We start from the raw sequence: 24,648 nt of genomic DNA on the forward strand, positions 1-24,648 counted from the left end.
ACGATGAAGTAAATGATCATGTTTTGGGTGAGGCTGTCTCTTGTCTTCAACCTTTCCGGTGTTCACCCATATCTGCCTTCTGCATCTAACGGTACAGTGTGTTTCCACCATCTTTTTATTTTAAATTTTGCTTTTTTTTTCTTTCTAAAAGCACCAAGTTTTGCAAGGGTTTGGGAGATTTATTTGGTGCATTGTTTCACGTTGAAAAATCACAGAGGAACTGGTAAAACTAGAGAGGAACCACTTGGAAAAAAGTGTTCCGAGTTAGTGATAGAAGTTTTTTCCTGAAAAATTCTTTTTCTCATCATGATATTTATTTTCAGATCTTAGGGTTCCATGCTTGGAACTGGCAGAACATGACCCTCCCTTTCTTTATATCTTTTCTCCCCTTCTTTCTTCTGCATTGGACCCTGTTGAGACATTCAGCCTTAAAAACTTGAGTTTTTAAGTCAGCTCTCAAGCTGCAGATGCTTATCTTGGGCAGACCTCTTTGTGTGCTAAAGGGTAAATAGCTGCTGCTACTTTCTCTTGATCAGGGCTTCACGGAGAAGTAGTTCCTCTTTGAAGGCAAAAGCTGCCATGTTCAGGCTTTCCTGCTGCTGTGCAGAAGCATCTGCAGTACAGTGGTGGAGCTAGGAAAAAGTGATTTGAAAGTCCTCCAGGACTTAGAGATGACAGCTTGGACAGATCTTCTAGCAGGCAGAGAAGTGGATTTGAAGTTACAGAGAAACGTTGTTAGTTTTTTTTAATTTGTATGCCTGTGTTTGTCTCCCAAAAAAAAACCCCCAAAATAAAGAAATAGTATTTCCTCCTCGCACACCCTAAGGCAGGAATCTTTCAGTTTGGATTGAGTTTGTGGTTGTTGAGAGATGAGCCGTGGGAGTGGTATCTTTAGATGGCAGTTAGCTTGAACATTATTTCCAATCCATGCTTTTACGGAAGTGTCTGTTTTCTAATGCGCTCTTTTTTCATCTGTTGAATATTAGAATTGTCAAGTCCGTGGTCTTGGCACTTGAATGAGAAAAATAAAGAAGTAAATGTCCAGATTTGAAGAATGTTGTTGGCCTGGTATAGCCTGATATTTTGGTATTGCTGCAAACTCGTACTTAAGTCGTGTGCGTTACTCTTTGGACACTTTATGTATTAAAAACCCCAAATACATGAGGTGTATAAGAGTACCCTTTTCTCTCTTTCAGCACAGCCATATCCAAGGGAGGGAACTACAGTAGGACCGTGTTTGGTGAGATGGTAGGAAAGACTATTTAAGAAAAGTGGAGGATTTCCCTCTGTATCAGAGGAGAAGCTTTGATCTCCAAAACATCTTTCACTTCTTACAAGTGTTAGCAAAAATTTTTCAGCTTTCACTTGCAGACTTCGTTGTTTTCACTGACACTTTTGGTAACTTGCTGGAGTTTTGTTGGGTGTGTGAGGAGGAGCAAGGACTTTCCCCCGCTGGGGTGATTCAGCACAGGAGTGGCAGGAGGTGGAGTTCACCTTTCCAGCCTTGGTTACAATCTGCACCGTAAGTGCTGAAACTTTACTACCATATGCCAGTGATTTACTGTGCTTATCATTTTAATGCCACTGATGTATTTTTAGAGATTACTTGCTTCCTTAAATCTTACTTAAATGTTGCTTTCTTAAATCTTACTTAAATGTTTCTCCACAGATAAATTAGTTGACAGAGACTATACATACTGCAATTTTAAGTCTTTTTCTTATCATAAGTCCGCAGCAACCATGTGAAGGGCTCTAGACATTTTCTCTTTCCTGATCAGATGTGATTAATTGTGTAGAGATAAAAATGATTTCTTCTTCAGTATGGGCCTGTCCTGTGGCAAAGCTTCCCACTCCATTAGCGTTTGTGAAAGGATCCCATTAGATAGGGTCTAAACTTTATGCATTCTTACCTTGATGTGCTTTGGGCCTTAACTACCAACCAGCTGTCTTCAGAGGGCTTGAGCTCAGGTCATTTATTTGTCCTTGAAGAAATCACTCATCTTGGGTCACATGTGACTTATACTAGGTTCAGGCTTGAATGTGAAACTGATAGTAGTTTTGTTAGCCTGGAAAGAACCTCCAGTTCTTAAATTTGCATGTAAAAACTATTTCTCTCTGTATTGGGGGAAAGGATATTATAGTTAAGATAATTTGCTAGGATTAGGAATACTAAATGCATAGGTTGGAAACTGTGGGAAAGAGTTGGTTTTAGATGGATTGAATGTCACTGTCTGCTTCTATAATGAGACATTTTAGTCTATTTCTAGAACACCCTATATTTAACTCATCGTCAACATTTCTGTGTGAATATACCAAGTACATTTTTTATTTTGAGGGGAATGTTCTGCACTTCTCGAATGTTACCATTAGTGTACTAATGGTCTCATCGCTTCAATTGTGAGCTCTTTCCACCTTTGCTTCACCTTCTTGCGTGGTTGTGGTTTGTCTTCATAGGGGGGCTCTGTGTAAATGTCATCCCACACAACACTGAAGTTCAGAATTGGAAGAAAGGGGTGAGCTCGGTTGATTCAAATTGTTGTCTGCTGTTGAGAGAAAGAAACATGTTTATATGTTGTGACTGCGTATATTGTTTTGTCATGCTGCATCTTCCTGTAAAGTTACTTGTGTTTTTCATGAGATCTTTTGACAGCGTTAATAAAGCTGACAGGTTAGAAGAAAACTACCTTGCTTTTCTAATCTTCATATCAAGTCACTTCTGCTGTTCTCCACTTCCTGGCTGACTTGATGTTTATCCAGTTTTATGTTGCAGCTAGGGAAAGAAGCAGAAAAATACGATTGTGAAACTACAGTTACAATTTGTGATACCCAGAGCTGACTACTGTTAGAAAATTAATGTTTAACTTGCTCTTTCAACCAGACTCAATTTCAAGTTAAAAGCAAGTTGACAAGGATAATGTTAGTTTTCTCCTCTTTGTACATGCTACATGTGCTGCACTACATAATTTTGGAGCTAATGAGAATAGTGTCCCAAAGATGCGATGACATGGTTTGTTTTTAGTGGAGGCTATCTTTCCAACCAGAAGATGATCCTCTTAGCAAGTGCTTTCATGATGACTGTGTCTTGAAGGCACCAGGGCTTGCACATTGTCTGCTGAAGACAGAATTTGCCTGACATTGCCCTTGGAGGTGGTGTTTACATTATCCACTCCCATTCCCTTGGTACTTTGCTGTTCTGTGCTGTTATTCTCCTCCCTCTCCAGAGTCTCTTTAAACTTATTTACTCTTTGTAGCTATTCAAGCTTTGTCACAATGCCTGTAATCTAAGCATACAAGTGAGAGTATTAGCTATCAAGAAAATAATTATGAAGCTTACATGCCGTGGAGGGCAAAGGGTGGCAAACTGCACACATTCGCTTCCCTGTCTCGCATTGCCTCTGAGCCAGCTTTTTGAGGGCTCTGTGAGCCCAGGAAAGGACTCCAGGTGTCTTGTTGATGTGCTACTGAGAGTGCTACTGCTGTTTGTTTTTTTTTTTAAAAAAAAGACCAACTTTTATTTATTTCAAAAAGAGAAAAGAAGGAACTGTAGAGAGGAAGTGCCTACTTGGTTTTTTTTTTCTTTACAAAATAGTGGTTTAGGCATATGAATGAAAATGAAACTTTCTGTGTTGAGAAGTAGTCTGAAGTTTGACTGCTCAGGATGGCTTGTGGCATTTTAAAAAGTGCTGGTCCTTTTCTGTGGAAAAATATTTCTTTTAGTATCAGTTAAAAGCAACAAAGAAATAAATCGCTTTTGAAGCAACTAAGTGAAATACAGTTTTAATTTGTCTGAAGGGGCCGTAATCTGAGCAACCTGATCTAGTTGGGGGTGTCTGGTCAACGTAGGGGGGGGTAGACTAGATGACCTTTAAGGGCCCCTTCCAACCAAAAGTACTTTATAATTCTGTGATTCTTATCTAGAAAGCCATTAATTTAGACCATTTAAAAATGGACCATGGAGGGATTTCCTGAGAAGAAACTAAGAAGAATGTTGGAAAACTTTTGCCAAACTACGAGATAAGTGCTTGGACTTGCAAATGTTTTGTTTCACAATAATAGGGATATTTGCAGAAAAGGTTTAATACTTTTGTAGCCACATGGTTAGAAAGGGTACTTTTTGTATCTAGATTCTGATATTGGTAATGTTTAGAGCTTCTCTTACAGGTACCTTGTGTTCAGGTGGACTTAGGAAGCGTTTTGTTAATTTGTACTTCCAGGCTTCATAAACAGAAAAGCTGTGATGGCATTTATTGATATATGGTAATTTAAAATGTGTACATTTGTGGGGAGAGATGTTAGAAGTTATTACTATAGTTATTACTACTTTACTAGCAAATAGCTAGCTAAGTAAAATAACACCCTCAGAGAAGAAACCCAGAATCACTGATCCATACGTGCTGCAACATGGCAGGGAAAAAAAAGAAATAAAAAAATTAATGGGAAGTTTTGTGGGTTAATTTTTGCTGCCTTTTATGGGATCTCTAGATGGGGTGAAATCTCCACTGTGGGAAGAAAGCAGCTTGCTTTCTGACAGAGACTGGCTTGGGAGAACCTGTTACGCTGTCTGTCGTGAACAAGCCTGGTGTTTACTAGCTACCTGGGAGAAGGATGCTAGCGCCTCGATGCTGTCCCTGGTATCTTCACACACCGTGTGTTTACAGAACTTATGTGCACACTGAAGGTTCCTCAGCCTCACACCAGCTGCTCGTTTTCGCTCCTAAATGCAGGCAGCGTCTGTAACCTCCACGGTGGCTTGGTGGCACATCCCATTAGGGATGGTTTACGTGGATGTGCCCTGAAGCACAAAAGGGAGTTTTGGGCCAAGCAGGTTTTACTTGGATAATGAACTGTCCTGGAGGTGATGGGTTGTAAATCCTTAAAGAGCTCATTTAGCATCTGCCCAGGCCCTTAGCTTGCCCTTAGGTAAGACTCAAGAGTAAGCTGCAGTAGTTGAGGTAAAGTTGCAATTTAAATTCTAGACATACGTTTTGTGAGCATACAAACTGGCACCGGTCTAATCTAATTTAAAATGTGCCTTTAGTGAAACAGTCAGAGGTAGGCATGATCATTCCTTGGCAGGAGCACTTATCCGGCTACCTCAGTGCTACTTAAGTGCCACCCTTGTTTTTCCTCGCTGACAGCATAGGTTGTTTCCTAGTACTTTATTGTCCTCCCCTCAAATCTGCAGTCCACACTGTGTGAGCAACCCCTTCCTTATCTTGTTCAGCTGAGATGAGCCAAGTTGGCAGGTCAGATGTCCACACCACAGGAAGTTGCTAGGCTGGTTGGCTGAACCAGGTTAGGGATTGATTTTGGAGTGGAGGGTCTGTGGAGGTTGTAAGAGCTGGGGTTGAGAAATAAGGGTGATAATGAAGAGGACCATTTTCCATGGCCAAACCTTCAACAAACTGATAATTATGGTGGTTAACTAACTCTTTTCTACACTCCACATCAAAACTCTGTTAAAAGCTTGTTTTCCAAATGAATTGTCTGAAAACCACAGCTGTATGCTTCTGAATGAGAGGAAGAGTGTGTTAACTAATAAATTAGATATTGCCCGAAATTATGTAGAGGCATAAGTCTCAGTAATGTAAAATGGGAGGAAAAGATGTTTGCTTGTTTTTTGGTGATCATGTGCAAATAAAAGCTTTTGGTGGAGGGAGAAGCTTGGGCTTTTTTGTTCCTTTTCCTTCTGGGAGGAGAAGGGGAAGGAAACGCAGGGATGAGAACTGCACTGCTGCAGTTTTGAAAGAATGTTAACTTCTTACTTTGTTTAAAAATATTCTAGTTATTCCTGTCTGCCAAATCAGGTTATTGAAATGAAATGATGACCTTTGCTCTGAGCCTTAAACAATCCAAGAGGAAAGTAGGTGTATGGAAAGATTAAAACTCTGACCTCAGCTAGAAAGTGTTCAGATAGACCTGAAGTTCTAAGGATGCCATATTCCAGTTGAGACAAAAAAATGTGAGAATGAGGAAGATTTTTACAAGTTGATTATGGTCAGTTGCTGTGAGCAATGCTGTGATAAATTATTAACTCATTGCGCTGTACTGCCTCGTAGTGCAAACAGAATAGCTGGTTATTGTGCTCTGCTTAGTAAGTCAACACTGTAAAAAATTCCTCAGTTATCTGGAAAATGTCTTCTTTGGGGTGTTTATTAAAGGGACACAGTAGAATTAAAAATAATGTTCCCCTCTGTTGTAGCTGGTTAAAACCAATAGAAACCCATCAAGGCAGTTTGTTTCTTGCTGTCCGGGGAGCCTCTTTGGTGGTTGTCGATGAGCTCGGTTTCGCTTATGCTCTTCTCTTTTCATAGTGCTTTGGTGAGGTGTGGTCCCTCCTACGTCCCCAGAAAGCACACTGATAGCGAGGCAGTGAGGCTACTCTGTGCAGAGACATGAGACAAGTCAGCTCATAGCTGTTCTGCAGGAAAAGCAGTTTTGTGGAGACCACTCCTCCCACATTAGCTGTAATTGAGTCAGAAGAATAAATGCAGGGGCAGGCTGTTTGGAGCATGCAGGTGCCTTGCTGGTGCCATGCAGCAGCAGTCCTGAGAAATAAATTTCTGGCTAAGTTAATAATGTATAATCAATATAATGGATATCATTATGCTTGTTAATATAACTTTTTGTATGTGTTATGCTTAGAGCTAGTACAGTAGTAATACACCATGAAAATAAATATGTATAATAATTTTGAAATGTTTGCTGTGATGAAATCTATTGTTCTGTAGCAGGACACAGATGAACTTTCAGGGTTAAAACGAATATCCAGCTTGAGAGTAAACTGTTTCTGGACGAGTTACAGCATCTGCCACCCTGGTTTTCCCAGGAAAACACTGAATCCTGCCAGTACACGTTGCAAGATATGACCAACGTGACTTAAAAAGTAAGAAGCAGATCTCCAAAATGCTGTTGGCAACATAGTATTGTTGGAAGCTGAGATGGAAAATACTTAAATACTTTTTTTTTTCAGTTCTCCATTTGCCAATCCAGCAAAATTTAGTAAGTCTCAGATCATGCTGCAAGGCTTTCTTGTTCAGAAAGGCTTATGTACAATCATTACTTTTTTGTATTTGTTTTTTTTAATTTGTTGGCTGCTTGGGAGTACTTGTCAAGGGTGGGACATGCGTCTGTCTTAAGTGGATGTCAGAAATGCTGCCGAAGCGAGTTTTCTCTTAGTGTCTGATGGGTCCTAGTTTAGGGCTTTCGTTCTGACTTTCAAGGCATGGAGGGGTCAAACACCCAGTGACATGCAGGGATGTAGTCTTGTCTTTTGAAGTAGTGGACAGCTGAAGTTCTGTGGAATAACCTGGGTGGTCACAGAGCTCAGATGGGAGCATGTGAAAGCTGTAAACAAAGTGTGATCTATCAGAGGAACCTACTTGCGGAATAGGTTTCTAAGTTAGAAATAAGAATTTAGAGCTCCGTCTTTTACAGGAAATTGCAGATCTCTGACTTTGTGTCTACTAACAGTGCCAGTCACCATGTGAAGGCATTTTTATTCTGAACAGTTCTGAGCTGGAGATGGAGAGCAGGTTAGGGTGGAGCACCTCATTTCTGTGAAGGGTAAAATGTGGTGGAAGCTCCATGAAATCCAATGCAGACTTTTTTACTGCTTTTAAGTTCATATAGAAAATGCTCCTAGACTATAGCAGTACGTGATGGTGTTAAATTTGCTAACTATCTACTGGGTGATATATTTTCCAACTTAATCACACAAGTGACGTGTCTTCCGTTGGCTTTAACTGGCCTGCAGAGAACAGCTCAAAATTAGTTTTCCTCAGTTTTATACCACCAGTTGGCCATTGGTGGAGGAAGGATATGAAGCCATCTTAATAATTTCTAATCCTACTTGAAAGTATAGTTTTTAGGCTGACTAAGGAGAAGATGTTTTCTGACAGATGATATTATGGGGAAACCTAAGACTGAGCAGAAGATTCCTTATAGAGGGGCTGCATATAGCATATTGCTTCACATACAGATACCATAGAAATTATAGATATGGTGGAGTTTCTGCTTTTCACTGAAGTTCTACTTTGTCTAGCAGTTGGTTTTTGTGCTTACCATGTGGATGCAAAATGCTTCTTCAGCATTTCAATTCAACACTGATAGGTGTGTTACTCTAGGTATTAGTGTTGGACAAACTCTGTAGATCATTTAACCTGTCCCCTTTTCTAGGAGTGGTCCTAAAAAATGCCGATGTTGTATTTGACAGTGGGTTTTTTGCTACTGGTTGTGGTTAATTTCTGAAGATTTAAGGAGGAAATCTTAAAGTATTTTGCCTGTTAAGTAAAGTAACTTGGTTTCTTGGCAGTGTACAAGCCTGTTTGAGGAAGACCAGACTCTAAAACCTCCAGAGCTGGCTTACCTGTTGTCCTGGGCCATGCCAGATGAAAATGGGCCACCAGTATTTTATACCCTGCTTTGGTGGCCTTCTGGGGCCACATTTCGATACGCTTGACATGATTACTGCTGGCTGACTTTCTGTGCGTGGGCTTAATTTACTTCATTTTTTTTGTTGGTTTTTTTTTTCAGAAGGTGTCACAGAGTTTCTGCCCCTCATGGGACGCCATAACCTGTGCAGGAGGACATGCGTGCGTGGGGGGCAGACCTGTTTGTGCAGGCAGGAAACACTCGCTGCTGGGTCCTGGTGTCTTCGGCTGTGCTTCCTGTCAGTTAAACCACGAGCCGGGGAGCAGATGCACCCAGAGATGACAACTCTGTTGTCTGCCCCAGGCAGCCATTGAGTAACCAACTGTCTTCCCAAGAGCATACCCTTGTATCTATGTTTTTGGCTTTGCTATCCATCCTAGCCCCTTCTTAAACACCTGAGAGTAAAGACCAGAAGTTAATTAGTTCAACAGAAAGCAGTACTTGAACTCTTAAAGCATGAATAGTAACCATGAGAGTTAGGATATCATCACAGCGACAGCTGAGGTCCACTGTTTCATTTTCCACAGCTGCAAGTGTGGGAGTTTTTATGTGAGTGCGAGAAACAGGCAGATTGGGCATCAAAGTCGTGCAATTCCAGGAGTATCTTTTTGGGCAGATAATTGCCACATTACTTGACGTGATGAGTTTTTGTTGTAAAATCTTTTTAATTATTAATTTTTTCATTTCAGTGCACTTGTGGATCTCTGTGGTTTTGAGACAACTCTGGAGTTCAGTTAAACAACTCTTTACAAGTGCACCAAAAACCCACATAAATGTAATGTTTTTTAAGTAGATTGCATGATTTCTGAAGGTATACACTTTATTATAACATAGCTAGAACTCAAATAATATCTCTCCCAGCATCAGATTTTAGAGAACCAAGTACTTTCCACATCAGAATTATTTTAGAACTGAAACTGCGGATACATTTCAACCTTTTCATCTGATTTGATGCTCTTTTCTTCCTCATATGACAGTGTAGCTCCCAGAATATTGTGCTTTTCCCTTAGACTGTGTTTACTGACTAGCCAGCATTGAGTAGAGACGTCTTTGCCGTGTGCAAAAATGTTTCTGTACTATATACTCTTTAGTATAGAGGCTCTCAGCCCGAGGAGGGCATTCCTTAGGGTTGGGAAGAGTAGAAAGGTTGTATGGGCAGTGAGATTGGATGGGTAAGGGGTTTGGAGGGATTTTTTCTTTTTTCTTTTTTTTCTTTTTTTTCTTCTGGCTTGTCTTGTGTTATGAGTCGCTGTGCATCGCACTCTGCACAGGAAGTTCTCATCATCATCATCATGGCTGAGCTTCGCGAACAGGAAGTTCTACACACAGCAGAAAAGCTGCTCTCACAGATGCAGTCACTGCTCATAGCTCTGAGCTCCTGGTCCCCTGTGTTTCTGCAGGGCCAGGAACCAACACCATAAGGGTAAAATTCTTTTTTTGCCTCTCTGAAAGGCGCTGGCTCTGGCATTTCTAATATAGTTGTGCTTTAAGCCTTTCACAGTGACAGGATACTTCTGCTGACCTTTCTCCCTTTCACTTTTGAGCACCGTTTTTCTCAGTACTGTCTTGTTTGAGAGAGGAAAGGTGCAATTGGGCACAACCCCCTGGAGCAAACATGTGATAAAACCTCCACAAAACTGCCTGAAGTCTATGGCGTCTTGGAAAAAAGCATAGGTTTGGGGTTTTTACCCACTCTCACGCAATTCTGATACGAATTCATTGTATCTATGGTCACAGCAAACCACTGAGACTTCACAGGAGATGAAATGTTAGGCAACAGAAAAGAAGAAAAAGAAAGGAGGGTGGAGAATAAATTAAAGGATGAATTAGAAACTATGTAAAGCAATCTCTCTCTGCTTTACCTTGTTTATTGTCCTAGTTAATCTTCCACTTTAACTTCAGCTTTCCCTTGTTTTTATTTTTTTTATTTATTTTTGTTTTGGGTTTTGTTTGTTTTTTTGTTTGCCCCCCCCCCTTTTTTTTTTTTTAGTTTTAGTTTTTTTGTGTGGGGTGTTCCACCCCCCATTCTTTTTGTCTTGACTCTGTACAGGTTGAATGTTGTGCTGGGAGAGGAAAGAGTAGGGTAGAAGTGGTAGACAGAATGCTTTTTATCTCTGGTTCCTACAATAATTCAGAAGTTTTCATAACAGAGATGATGTCTGCTGATGAGCTTTCTGCATGAGGAGGCTGTTGTACTGTGGAAATATCTGGAATGCTTACTTCAGATATGCTGTATGCTTGTTTTCCCAGAGATCTAAATGAAAATCGTCAGGGGGCTGGAACACCTATCCTGCAAAGAAAGACTCGGAGAGCTGAGGTTGTTCAGCCTGGAGAAGAGAAGACTCCAGGAAGACCTTATTGCAGCCTTTCAATGTATAGCTGAGACGTATTAAGAAAGATGGAGACATTTTACCAAGGCCCGTAGTGCCAGGAAAAAGGTCAATGATTTTAAACTGAAAGAGGATGGATTTAGGTTCGAGATAAGGAAGACGTTTTTGACAATGAGGGTCGTGAGGCACTTGCAGAGGTTGCTCCGAGAAGAACATGCCCCATCCTGGTGCATGTTCAAGCTCAGCTTGAATGGGGCTGTGAGCAATGTGATCCAGTGATAGATGTCCCTGCTCATGGCAGCAGGGCTGGACTTGGATGATCTTTAAAGGTCCTTTTCAGTCCAAACCGTTTTGTGATTCTATGCATTGGGGCCTGCATGAACTCCTGATAATTTAGACAAGTCAGGTAAGTGACCCAAGGAAGGGCCTTTCATCTCCAGGAGATGCAGCCTACCTTTCCTCCCACTGATTATAGGGAAAACTTAGGGCAACCTAAGTCCTTTCTTAGAGAAGTGCTTGAGGTTCTTAGGGTGAAGGAAAAGTAAAAACAATCTTGCTCTTGTAGGTCAAAGGGGGAAAAGCTGCTGTAGGAGAAAATTGTTTCCTGATGGTAGAAGCTGTGTGGATGCATGTCCTCTCAATGGCTCTGCTGTGTGTGACACCGTCAGGGTTTCTCTTTAGGGAGCTACAGGTGTACTTGTGCAGCAGTTCTGGTCAGTGCCTGAAAGAGGGGGCAAGTGCATGTCCATATTGTCTGTATGACTCACTCTGCAGAGCCAAGTGGAGGTAGAAAGAGGTCTCCAGGTTTGTGAGCCAGTGGCTGCAGTGAGGTTGCGCTGCTTCCTTTTGCAGAATGAGACCAAGTTGGGCACACAACTTGGCCCAAGGTGACTGGGCAATTCTGTGTTTTCCCCAGGTGATTTGGTTCTCCCTAGCCCTGCTGCCTTACTTCTCTCCACAGCTGGGATCAGTCTGGTTCACAGAGCCCTGTGGTGGGGGCTGCAGCTGAATAGCACAGGCACATGTGCAGCAGCCACCTCTGATGCCTGATTTAGTTCTGCAAAAGACACAGGAACTTGAATGGTGAAATGAGGAAGGGGTGAGACCTGAATTTCTCTACACCTAGTTTGTGGGAGCTCTAAAAGTTTCCAGAATACCCCAATTCTGTAGATGTTTTTATGTAACACTCATAAATTCTGTGTCAAGTTCATTAGCAGTGAATTCCTATGTCTCCCTGGAGCAGGTGCGTGCTCATATGAGAGTGACTTAGGCTTCAGAGCGAACACTTCCCCAGACATTACGAAATGAGAAATACTGGCAGGTCCAGACGCTGCTTTCCCTGGAGGGACCTTTGCAGACCCTGCTTCTTTTCCACAACACTCTTAAGAGAAATCTTTTTGCTTTTTTTATTTTGATCTTGTTGGTCTTTAAGTCATGTTTTTCGTCACCGTTTGAAACTCCATGGTGGGAATTGTTAGTCTAGCAACAAATCAGGAGATAATTTATATTCTCTTAATAGCCAAGTTCGCTAGTTTGAAATTCCCCAGACAAATAGTCTCCCTTCTTAATCCCACTCCATGCAAATACTTTAGAATACAAAATTTAAGCTACGCTGATTTGTAAAAACAAAAGTGTACAAGTGGCATGGGAATATTAGCTTCTGTCTTATCCTGCATAGCTGCAAGTTAATGTATTTATTATTGTAATTATGCTTAACATCATGAAGCATATACATTTTCAGAATAACCTGAATGAATGTGTTACATTTCAGAGTGCATTAAAATTGGAAGCTTAAGAAGTATTACCAAATTTTTAATTATGGCTTTACTGAATGTTCTTCTCCACTATAACTGCTTAAGCAGTCTCTTGCCTTGCAGAGGTTTTAAAGGCATGATTTTAGATGCAATATTCTCTGTTTGGTTCTTTACCTAAGATTTTTTCTGCAGACATTTAAATGACTCAGGTCTGTAGCATGTTATGTCCTCAACAGGTGTTCAGTACAGCAGAAATGCCTGTACTCTTCATAGTGTTAACTCTCCTTCTCCAATTTAGGCAGCCTTCAACACCTCATTGATTTAACCCAACAGTGGCTTTTGGGGAAGGGTAATACTGAACAAATAGGTGAAGGGCATAGTTTTAAAAAAAGGCAGCCAGTTGGTTCAGGACACTTGCTGTGCAGGCTTAAAAAGCAAAGACACCACCATACTCCCACATCTAAGTACTGGTGGATGAAAAGCTGGGCATGACCTGACAAGGTGCACTTGCAGCCCAGAAAGCCAACACACATCCTGGGCTGAATCAAAAGCAGCATGGCCAGAAGGTTGAGGGAGGTGATTCTGCCCCTTTACCCTTCCCTTTTGAGACCTCACCTGGGGTACTGAAGTACTCTGGGTCCTTGGCACAGGAGGGACATGGACCCATTGGAGCAGCTCCAGCGAAGGGCAACAGAGATTGTCAGAGGATGGAGTTGGGGTTTTTCAGCCTGGAGAAGGCTGCGGGGAGACATTATTGCAGCCTTTCGGTATGTATAAAGTGGGCTTTGTGAGAAAGATGGGGACAAACTTTTTAGCCTGGCCTGTAGGGACAGGGCAAGGAGCATCAGTTATAAATTGACAGAGAGTAGATTCAGACTGAACATAAGGAAGAGTTGTTTTATGATGAGCATAATGAGACACTGTCACAAGTTGTCCAGAGAAGTTGTGTTAAAGGCCAGGCTGGATGAGGCTTTGAGCAACCTGGTCTAGTGGAAGGTGTCCTTGCCCCTGGTAAGGGGTTGAACTAGATAGTCTTTAAAGGTCCCTTCCAACCCCAGCATTCTGTGATTCTGTGAAAACAGCACAACGATTCAGTGAACTTCTGACGTAGGTGATTATCTTTTGAAAAGCTGGCTGAAATGAGGCAAACGTATGCAAGAGGGAAATAAGAACAGCATGGAAGCATTTGCCTCTCAAAATGTTATTCTTAAAGCATATCAAGTGAGTAATGCTTAAGGTGCAAGGAGGAAAGATCGAGACAAAAATTGGAGATAAAAATCTCAAACCTATGGTTTCTCTGCAGGTTCAAAGGATTCATCTCTTGAAGGCTTAGAGACAAGCCAGTTCTATTCCTTTTTCCTGGTACAATGGGGAGATATTCAGTGTGTCTACATTGAATGAGATTATTGGGATAATCTGCACATAGAACTCTGTGTGCTATGTGCTCGACACCCATAAGCAGTTGGCTCTCTAGTAACAGGGTGGTTTGTGTACCAAACTAGTTACAGCGAGAGCCTAAGGTTCGTGGAGTTTTGGTGGATTTGGGGTTTTGTTTGTTTTTTGCTTTGTTTTGTTTTTTGAAGTCTGGCTATCTGGCTATGTAATATTCACTTTTTCTAACCAATACCATATCGCTCCCTTCATGTCTCAGCGTGTTTGTGTGTTGAAGTTGTTTCCAGTCTCAAGTTCCATTTTAAGCAATGTTTTGAGAGTATTCCTTGATTTCAGAGTAAACTGGTCAGCAGGTGACTTCGTTCCCTTTCCTGCATGTTGCCGGAGAGCTTATTAATTGAGTTAACTTGAACAAACTGGAGTATTTAGTTGCTTTTTGCCTTTCTCTGTGGTGAGCTGTGACCAGGAATGCTGGTACAAATTATCCATGCAGCATGTACCAGCTCAGAGCTGTGACTGGTTGTGCTGAGGGAAAATATACAGTTACAGCCTTCCAACTGAAATTAGCCCTCACCCTTCTGCCTGCGAAGTTAGTTCCATCATTCTATAATTTTCAATAAATTTAAGTATTTTTTTATTAGTCCTGGAGATGACACGTGAGTTGCAGCTACAGTGATCTGTAAAATACGATACACTGGAAGTCAGATAGAAGATTTCACCTCGGAAAGAAGTAACAAACCCCATGCCTTGTGAGACTGTCTTAAAGGTGTGGAATTTCTTTTGGTGTCTCGTTTAAGTGACCAAGTCTATCATGGCCTACATGAATTCTCCTTAATATGAATGCTTTCTGAGCTACAGTAAAGAACCTGATTAAGCCAAAAATAAAGTTGAATGCTCTCATGCTAAAAGCCCCCAGACAGTTATATTATAAAAGACAAACAGTGGAAAAAAGCACCCCAGACTCATCAAACTTGGAGGTTAGTGGGAAGGAGGTCAAAAGTCTGACTGACAGCTCTGATTTCCCTGTCTGCAACTGTTCCTTATCAATCTGCCTGGCTGTAGGTATGGTTTGATACTTTGCACCTCTTCTTAGATTACCTTTTGTTCCTGTTTCTACAGACTTTTGAATCAAATATTTCTGCTTGTGATATGTTAGGTGGTATTGTCATTGCTCTTGGGTTGGGCTTTTTTGTTGCTTTTTGGTGGTTTTTTGGAATCTGTATGAAAGCTTAGTACAAACATCAGTTTTGTGATTTTGGCAGTAGGAGGTATGCCTTAATTTTTCTGAGAGATTTGCTGGTGAATATGTGTCTCACCTGTTCCAACCTCATAAATAAATCTCTGTCTGTGTTACTAATAGTACTGGACTCTCCACAAGCCCTTAAAACAAAAAAGTTTACAGTACTACTTGCCTTAGTTTGCTCATCAAACTATTTCAACCAGAACTTCTAAGAAGTATTCTCAATGATTGTGGCTGAATGGGTGCCAAAATGGACCCTTGGGAATGTATAGGGAAGGTGTACGTTGGGGCACCGTATGGAAGCTGTGTCTCGTTATAGACTGGAGAAAACAGGTCGCCTCTTGCCTGGTGTGAAAATTCTCACTAATAAATTCCTATGGTATAACCATTGGAAATGTGTGACTGAGTGCTTAATTTCTTATATTTATGGGAAAAGTTAAATGAGGATCTTTGTGACAAATAGATTTAAAAGCTTCAGGCACGGTTTGCAAAAATGTGTTTAAACTGACAAGCTTTATAAATAAGAAAGACTGGAAATCTGATGTTTGTATTTATATTTTACCCGTGTCATTGTTAGCCACAGTGCTAACTTAAATATAAATGAAAGTGCTCTTATATATGCAGAGCTAGAATCTCTCAAAGACCAAAATGCTTGTTTAATGCTATGTTAAAGCAGCTTATAGATAAGTATTGGTTGCAGTGCTTTTTGATATTGGCTGTACTGTACCTTATCAGAAGCCCTCTTAGCCATTTATTTTTGCTTTGCTTTGGTTGGGTCTGTGATTCTTGATTGAAGGGTTAAAAGGTTACTTGAGTAAAGATTTAGGTTAAAGCAGTATGCAAATAAAATTCTTTTTGTGTGTTTCATCCCTGCTCTCTGAGTTAGCTCACTTGTTTGGATGTAATGGTGTGAGTATTACCTTATATTCTTAGCTTTAGCAAAATGGACCACTGGTCCCAAGAAGGAGGCTGCCTGAACAACTCTGGGTGAATTGTAAGAATATACATATTTATTTGTTAAAACTCTGTTTAATTCCAAGGTGCATGATGAGTGTGTAGGAAAGCTAAGGTACCTGTGATATCATCATGGCTGGGCTTCGTGAACGAAGATTTGGGAAGGGCTCTACCCACATTTGCTACAAGCGCGCTGGTGGCTAAAGAGGCCAGTGCGAGATAGACACGTCCAGTTGCAAAAGGCACAGAAGAAAGACCCCTTAGGTGGTATCGACAAGGCACGATTCTTTCTGCATTGTCTTTTCTCCTCAAGAGTGATCCTGCGTGTGTTCTCAAAAGAAGCAGCAGCGTTACAGATGGTGTGTCTCCAGACCTCCCGATTGGAGGCCAGAGTAGACCAGTTATGTTGATCAATATGGCCAAAGCTGAGATACTGTTTCAGGGAGTCCTTGTATCTTCTTTTCAGGGCTCTTCTCTTGCGGCAACCAGTGGCAAGTTCACCATAGAACCTGTGATGTAAGAACACGTGAAATACCTTATGTAGTCCTCTGAAGCACCACTATCACAGCTGATGGCCATGGGATGGCCATGCATCATGTGTAAAGAGAAAAATTGCTGCTCCTTTTTTTTCAGCATTACAAAGTTTGTCTTGCCACTGTCTAAATTGCAGACCCTAGACTGTGGAAATAGGATTAGCAGCACAAAGGAAGGTTGTGCTTCGGGAATGCCATCGGGGAGAAGGTGGAAGAGCCAAGCCCAGGGCAGCACCACATCCTGGCTGGACAGAAGGAAGCCAGTGGTGCTGGGAGAGCTGTGGGCTGGAAATGCCATCTGCTTACGCCATGCTGGTCACGGGCAGAGAACATGCCTGCCTGCCTCCTGCTCTGGCAGCAGGGTCTGAAGGAAGGCAAGGAATTAGTAGAATCAAATGATCTTGAACTCAGAATGAGCTGTTGGGGTTTTCTCAGACCTGCTAAAATAAGCAGGAAGTGGTTCCAGGCCAGGGTTCTCGTTCGAGGTGGGGTCTCCAGGTTTATTCTTGTGGGCATCTCAGAGCCTCTGTTCTTGGCGTAGCCTGACTGTGTTCTGCAGTTCATAAAATGAAATCTCACACTGTCCTGTAGCTGTGAGGTAAGAAGGAAAAACAACTCCTCTACTGCAAATGTTTTTTAGGTGATACATTCTAGAATAAATGTTTGTCTTGTTAGTAGAAAGGGTTAAAATTTGAGGGCAACAGGTATAGGCAGACTTAGGTATGTGATATGTTCGACTCTTTTGCAAGGTGCTATAAATGTTGGCTCCGTGTAATCTGATACCAGGGTAGGACAGGCTAACCTAATGGAGGAAAATAGACAGCAATGTAAAAGAACTGGAAATTCAAGTCTAGCTGACTAATACCAGCCTGCTCCAGAGTCTTTTGACTGTTCATATTGCTGACAGCTGACAGCAAATGAGAGGCAAACAACAGAAACATTGCCTAATCTGCTCTATATTCACACAGATTCTTTAAAGACACTGCAAAGGTAAGACCCTTTACGTTTCTCAACCTGGCAGTTGTTGAATGCAGCCCTGAACGTATTCATTACCATCAAGAGTAAAGTACCATACAGAGGCCTGAAGTCCGTGTCTGCGTGCTTTGGAAAGGGGAGGCTTCAGCAAGTTCTGTGTGGATTAGTTTGTGCCCCTTTTTAGCTGGTGCACATCAGTTAAATTCAGATTTCTAAAACTGCTCAAATACTCAAGCATAGAAATGCAAATCATGTAGCATTTGTATGGCTCAGAGAGTAATTTTGAACTTATTTAAATATTTTTGTTTGTTGTGCTTGACGGTCCAGTTGGAAAAGTTTTTTAAAAAAATTAATTGCAGAAGGAAATGCACAGAATGCTAAAAATCTGTGTTGCAGAAGTTGTAATAGGGTTTTTACTGAGCTGAGTCCTGTAGCAACTTCAGCAGAATGCTGAAAAAGTCCTGTGGGAGTTTAACTCCCTGATCTAGAGTTACCGATGCTTGGCTGGAAGAGGTTCCCTGGAATAAGAAACTTTTAGCTTGAACCTGATTTCTGCTGGCTATTTTTTTTTTTTTTTGCTTTCAGTTTTAATGTATATATTTTGTGTGCATTTATATTGCAGCTGAAAAAAAAAAAGTCATTGGTTTTGGTCATTGTTTTTTCTTCAGTAAACTTGACTTTTACCTTCAGATGATTTAAAAATAATGACTGAGTTACTAATTTATGGGCAAAGTAGTTTTTAGAGAACGATTGACAGTTTTATATCAGTATTAGGTACAGACTGGCAACTGGTAATTTGTGAAGTTTGGCACCTAGCCAAAGCAATTATATTTAGTTTCCCTGATCTTTCTTCCTCCCACTGCCACTACTTCATTCTCCTGTGTGTATGTTAATCAAAAGAGCAAAACATTTCAGGGTCAAACAGTTCTTCCCCTCTCCCACACCTCTTTTACAGATTTCCTCATATCCTGTTATAGCTGTTTTGGAGCTCAGCCCTTCATCTCTCTTTGTATGAGACCCTTTTCCTTTGAAATCAGTGAGATTTGACTGATCTGCAGCTTTATTGTTATAGTTGCTTACAGGATTGTGGTCTTAATGCTCCATAAAATGTGCCGTTAAATGCCAGAACACGTTTATTCTGTGCCACTGGAATAAGTCATTTGGTTTGCAGAAATTTCTGAACTAGATTTGGGATTTTATCAATTTACTGTTTTCTCGGTGTCTTTTTTTAAACCAACTTTTTGAGATTTTGTGCAGTGTAAAAAATAGTAAGATGTATTTGATACTAATACAAGACATAAAACCAGTCCTGTCTCTGCAAATTTATTTTTGGATAAGTAGCACATAGTAATTGTTGTAGGAGAGGAAGTAATGAGAGAGCTTTTGTTTTCCTTTCTCTCCATAATCAGTATCATTTACCTCTTGTTGAGCTTGACTAAGTGGACACTTGCAGTGTACTGTCAAACTTGCAGTCCATCTATTCTAATTTTGGAATGTTTAATATATTATTATTTTTCTGGTGGAGAATATGTGAATCCAGAAGTGAGCAGTTACCTGGAAAAAAATGACAGCCAAGTCCTGCATTAGAGATGTATGATTGCAATCTGTGTTACTGGAGGTTTGCTGTGTGTTATGACAGCTCTTTTCCATTGTTTAAAAAGAAATCCTTATGTAATGGGGCTGGTTTGTTCTAATTACATTGAGCTGTTTTTAAAACATTTTACAGTTTTCCTAAGCTTTTGACTTCTGTCATGTCTGTAGCAAGGAGTTTGAGGAAGTACATGTAGACTGATGCATTTTTAATTCTTTCCTTTCATCATTTCAAAACTAGTTGCTTCTCAATTTAATTGAATGTCTGATTGTTCTCATTTTATCAACCTGGAAATATGAGCACCTGATTGTCCTTCTCTTTACCAATAGTGATGAATTATCTACAAAGACAGAATCAGAGGACAGACCAAGTTAGTGATTGCCAAGAGTTTTGGACCAGCAAACCACACTCTCTGGCCTCTGCATTTACTGGACATTAGCTTGCACATTTGCCATTATGCAGAGAAGCAGGTCTTTGCTGTAAATGTTTTCATCTGGTCCTTGAATCCCTATTACATTGCTAAACAAGTCCATGCTTTTGGAAATATTCTTCATAATAGAACCTGATGGTTGTTAGGATAAGTGACCTTCAGCTAGTCGTACATGGAGAAGTTCTTAGAAAGATTGGCAGTCATGCTGTTGGCTGCCAGGAAGGTTGGTGTGACGGTGTGCTTGTGGCCAGTGTTTTTCAGGTGAAGGCCTGACTTTACATGCACACCTCTTCCCTTTTTGACTTTAATGATGCACAGATGTTATCTTTCAAGACCAAGATGTTAATGCTGCTCCGAGATGTTAGTGCTACTCTGTTTCCCCAGGCTGGTAGACTGACTGCTGAATTCTCTCAGGCGTGGCAGACTGTGAGAGCTCCCTGTCCACTGCCTGGGGAACACTGCCCTTTTTAGGGGCGGCCCAGTTCATCTTGTTTGTTTGGCTTTCGTGGATGAGGGGAAATTCAAGCTAAATGCTTTCCCAGCAGTACTGTGGTGGTGATTAGCAGCAGTGGGTGGAGGTGACTGAACTGGAAGCAGAGAAGGAGTACTTTTGTGTATCCCTATGTTGTAAAGAGATGTGGGAAGTTGTGGGTTTTTTGTATCTTTGGTAGCCAAAAGAGCTGCACCAAAAGTAAAAAGTCAAATCAGTAGAAGGGCACACATTTCATATGTATGTTTTAGTGTGTATGTGAATTCCTGTGCTTATGGGTATAAAGTGTTCATGTAACTGTGGCTGATGTGTGTGTGCATGCATCTACACAGGCATGTAGAGTAGGGGCCGTGCTGTGAAGCAACATTTATCTGGCTCTTATCTAATGGTAGTTCATGTACTGTGGTCTGTCTGTGAGCTGAGGCTTAATTAACTCAAATTCAATATGAAAAGTTTCAGAGCTGTATGAATAGCCAAGGCTGCTAGGTCACATAACCACTTTGAAAATTTACCCCCATCTTCTCTTTCATGTGTCTAATGTGCCGAATAAATGAAACAGTTTTGATGGAGGGATGGGGAAAGGAGGGATGGGGAGGGCTGAGGGGGGGCAGGCAAGGAGGGAAGGAGGTCCCATCTCTGGCATGATTTGGGGACAAGGGGTGGGTGGGATGGAGTTGTCATGTCCCATCTCCCTAACCTCATCTTATACCATGCAGCCAACCTATGGAAATGCAGGGTTCAGTTATTTTCATCCATGGAGAATGGGAAGTGGGAGAGAGGATTTGGACCCTCTATTCTCCCTGGAGTGCCCTTGTTCCCTTGCTTTAGCGCAACCTACAACTCAACTTTTCCTGTTGAGTTGTCTCTACTTTGCTAGAGCGAACATTTTGTAGAGAAGTGACTAAAACCCAGTGTGGCCTTTCTCTTGTCTGATAAGATTAGGGAGGCTTGCTCTTCGCAGATGTTCAGATACTTTATTCTGAGCTCAGGAGCTTCAGTAGTAAAGCTGGGTAGAGCCTTTTTTGCCTCAGTTTCTTTTAGCTTGCTCTTTAGGACTGGCCTGTTGGTGGTACTCTGATCTTTGTTGCTGCAGCATAAATCAGTTACTTGTAGTGCTCTCTGTTTACATGCCTACACTGATTTGGGGCTGCCTTGACATATCGAGGAGAGGCAGGAGAGGATACAGAGGAAAAAAAATTTTCAACTACAGTGTAATTTTTTTCAACTTTCCCAGGTCGCTGGGTTTGTGTATAGCAGCTGTGTAACATAAATGTGCTAAATAAAAGGGACTTAAAAAGTATCAGGAAATATGGGAGATAGGAAGAAAAGGATTTCAGGGGTGGGGGAGTCTGTAAAGAGTGCTGGAGCTGTTAACTGTTAATAGTCTGGAAAGGAATCTTGTGTCAAGTTAAATATTCAGGCTAAAAGAGGTAGTTGCAAAAAAAAAAAAAATATGAAAATGTGATTTTTGTTTTTATTTGTTTTGGTGATGCCAAAGAACTTGTTGCTTGTGTTTGTGCTTTTTGCTCTCTTTGGAGTAAATGTGTTTTTATGTGAGATTTAGGGTCAGGGGGTTAATTTAATTTCTTTTATATTGACTGAATTATGTGTCAGTTTTGGTTATTTATGCTTGTTTATGTTTAACAGATGAATCATCTTACTCTCTGTCCTCCTTTCTGTATAGGTAATGAGAGCCTGTGGTGACACAGGCTGGTTTTCAGCTGGGCTGCAAAACAGGGGGTTTATTGATACTGATGATTTTTTGTCCTTAATGAAAGCTCAGTGGAGGTCACTGTGTTGGCTTTTATGATGTCAGCTGCCATTTGCACAGTTTGCCATAGGCAGCGTGGATGCTTTCAGAAGGTTTGAGTCTGTTCCTTACATTGTTTCTTTCCTTCCTCAGTGCTACCCCCTTAGCATGTTGTTTTTCCATCTCCTTTAATTTGTGTGAGCAGTTGAAATACTGAGCCTTCAGAAACTCCTTGTGCCAAGTGACTTGTTCTTCTTGTTTGTTCTTTTGCCAACTGAAGATGTCATTTTGCTGACTGAAGATGTCTGAGAACATGGTTCAAAGCCCCTGTCCTGTGCAATTTCATAATATTACTGAATAGGAATAATTAGTCCATGAAGAATGGCACAGTAGACTATACTGTTAACATTTGTGCTTAGTGTGGACTATACATAAAGATCATTGTGGGTTTGGGACTTCTGTATTCAGAGAACTGCGATATCATTCAGCTTTGCCCCCCTGACTCTACGATGGTACTTAGAGATGTCACTCTGCAGAGGGTGGACTGACTCTGAGTTGATCCATCCTTAACCTCCAGTGGTAGAATGGAGTTAGAAACTTGAGTGAAATGATGTGGTTACCGTTCATGTGTTTGTCTGACCTCACCTGAGATGGTTTTCAGTCCTTCTGTTCAGAATTTCCAGGTGATGTCTTTAATCTTCCCTTTTCTCTCATTCACTCCTCTCTTCCTTCTCAACACCATCCCAGATGCAGAAGGGAGTTCAGCTTTGTCTTTCTGTTAAGTCACAACTTTGACATTTCTAGGCTAGAGCTAGTGCTGCAGTCTGTCTCAGGAAATCTGAGGGGAAATTCCAATCTCAAGCCATTTGTCCCTGTGCTGAATGACTTGAGATGTTTCATCAGTAACTCAGGATTCAGATCTGCATTTGAATCTTAAGGCAGCTAAGCTGGTTCTTATTTCAAATGTATGAATGATCTTACTAATCTCATGAAAAAGGCAGTGCAGGATGATTACAGTCATCTTTAGTAACCCTAAGTGGGACTGGATCCAGTAGCTTGCTGGAGACATGTTTCGGCTCAGCCAGGATGCTCTCAGTACCAAGACTTGAACCTTCCAAGTTCATAGCTGAGATTCTTCAGCAAATTTTTGGGTTTTTGCCTGGTACTTTGGTAACTGCTACACCTGCTCCAGTGTGGTGCCACTATGTTAAATTCCAGTGTTCTGCATTACAGGGCTTGAATGCTGAGATAGTATGGGCTATACTGGCTCATATTGTGACAGTGGTAGTATGGGCTGTATTGGCTCAGGAGTTAAAGGAGAAATGATGGCTTTGTTACCTCAAAGTTGGAACCTGGTTTCAGTATTGCAGCTTCACCATTGTGACCAAAAATGTTGATTCTGGAAGCACTTCTTACAAGCTTCTGAGCTAGTGGCTCAACAGGGCTAGGATTAAGTGCAGGGTATATGTGAGGAAGAGTGATGGAAAAAAAGTTATGATGTCTAGCTGGAAGGAATACTGCAATGTATGTTCTGGGATACCAGAGTAGCATGTACCAAGGGTTAAATTGAGTGAATGTGCATTTTGACAGACTGACTGAGGAGCTTGTTTCTAGATGTTGAAATCAGTGGATGAAGGGAATTTCCAGAGAAATTGAAATAATTTATTTTTGAGTTCAGTTTCAAAGATTAAGTAAAATTAAGATGTTTGTTTATATTGTAGTGTCTTAATACTCCTTTCTATAATATATTTTTACAACAAGTAGTAAAAATGAAAGCAAGACCTTACTTCCTCTATAGTTCTGAAAATTTGATGTAAATTTTATGGTAATATATACAGAGTTCCCTTTCTCCTAGGATTATTTGTATGTAGTCAAGCTTACTGTGCATGTGAATACAATTTACACATTTTATGCTGTTTGCAAATAACTTATTTTCTACTCACAGATGTATGTAAAATCAGATAAGTGGCATTATTTAGCAAAAACAATAGCCATGTTTGTGTTAGCCTATAGACAGCAGGACCCTGTGATAGTTGGAATAATGAAAGCACAGTTTATAAGAATAGATGTGGAGGAAAATATAGCTGTTTTAGAGTTCTGCTGGCTTTTGTGAAAAGCTGCTCTTGTTTTCTATATGGCAGAGAAAAGGATATGGATTAAAGGAAAATACTTTTGCATTATTTTGCCGTACCATTATTGCCCAATAGATCATTTGCTGTTATTATGTACTACTACAGAAGTAATGAAAAATATCCCGCAAATAATAATAGTTTGAGTCTCTAATCTTTATCAGGTTAGATATAAAAGCTTACTAAAGCCTGTTCGATCACGTCTCTTTGTCTTTGGTCCTAAGGTTGAGGTTAGATGTTTCTTTTTGTGTAAGAAGAACATATCATTTGACTTTATTTATAGAGTCCTTGGTGGCTTTGGGGAGGGGGTGTAGGGGAGAAGGAGTATACTTACATCACTGCATCACTGCGGGGCAGGATTTGTAAAACAGCTTTTGAATGCCTGTTCCTGCAGTGGTATCAGATGATTAGGAACTTCTCGTTAGCATGAAGTGTGACTGGTTTAAGTGGTGTTTGTATGGATCAAACACATTATGCTGCTGCAATCTCTTAAATGGTATTAAATCATTATGTTTAGATTTGCACTGGAGGTTTTATTATTTCTTTTTTTTTTTTTAAATAAAGTAAGGAAATGTTTCTTTATGGCTTTTAGTAAGTTTGCTGCCACAGCTTTTGGATCTTATGCATTTAGTGTGCATCTTGGTATT

General features: G+C 40.8%; 1 protein-coding gene across 7 annotated transcripts in view; it reads left to right on the forward strand.

The window, feature by feature from the left end:
* Window positions 1–24,648, forward strand: part of ELF1 (E74 like ETS transcription factor 1) — an 84,660-nt gene that overhangs the window by 20,835 nt on the left and 39,177 nt on the right. The window contains exon 1 of one of the 7 annotated variants that reach the window (XM_032680779.1): window positions 13,260–13,284. The exons of the other annotated variants lie outside the window; for them this stretch is intronic. The gene's annotated coding sequence lies outside the window, so the exon portion shown is untranslated. Of the gene's footprint in view, window positions 1–13,259; window positions 13,285–24,648 lie in introns of those variants that run through there. 7 annotated transcript variants of the gene reach the window in all.

This window comes from Chiroxiphia lanceolata, chromosome 2 (genome assembly GCF_009829145.1).
Source record: "Chiroxiphia lanceolata isolate bChiLan1 chromosome 2, bChiLan1.pri, whole genome shotgun sequence".
NCBI classification, from domain to species: domain Eukaryota; kingdom Metazoa; phylum Chordata; class Aves; order Passeriformes; family Pipridae; genus Chiroxiphia; species Chiroxiphia lanceolata.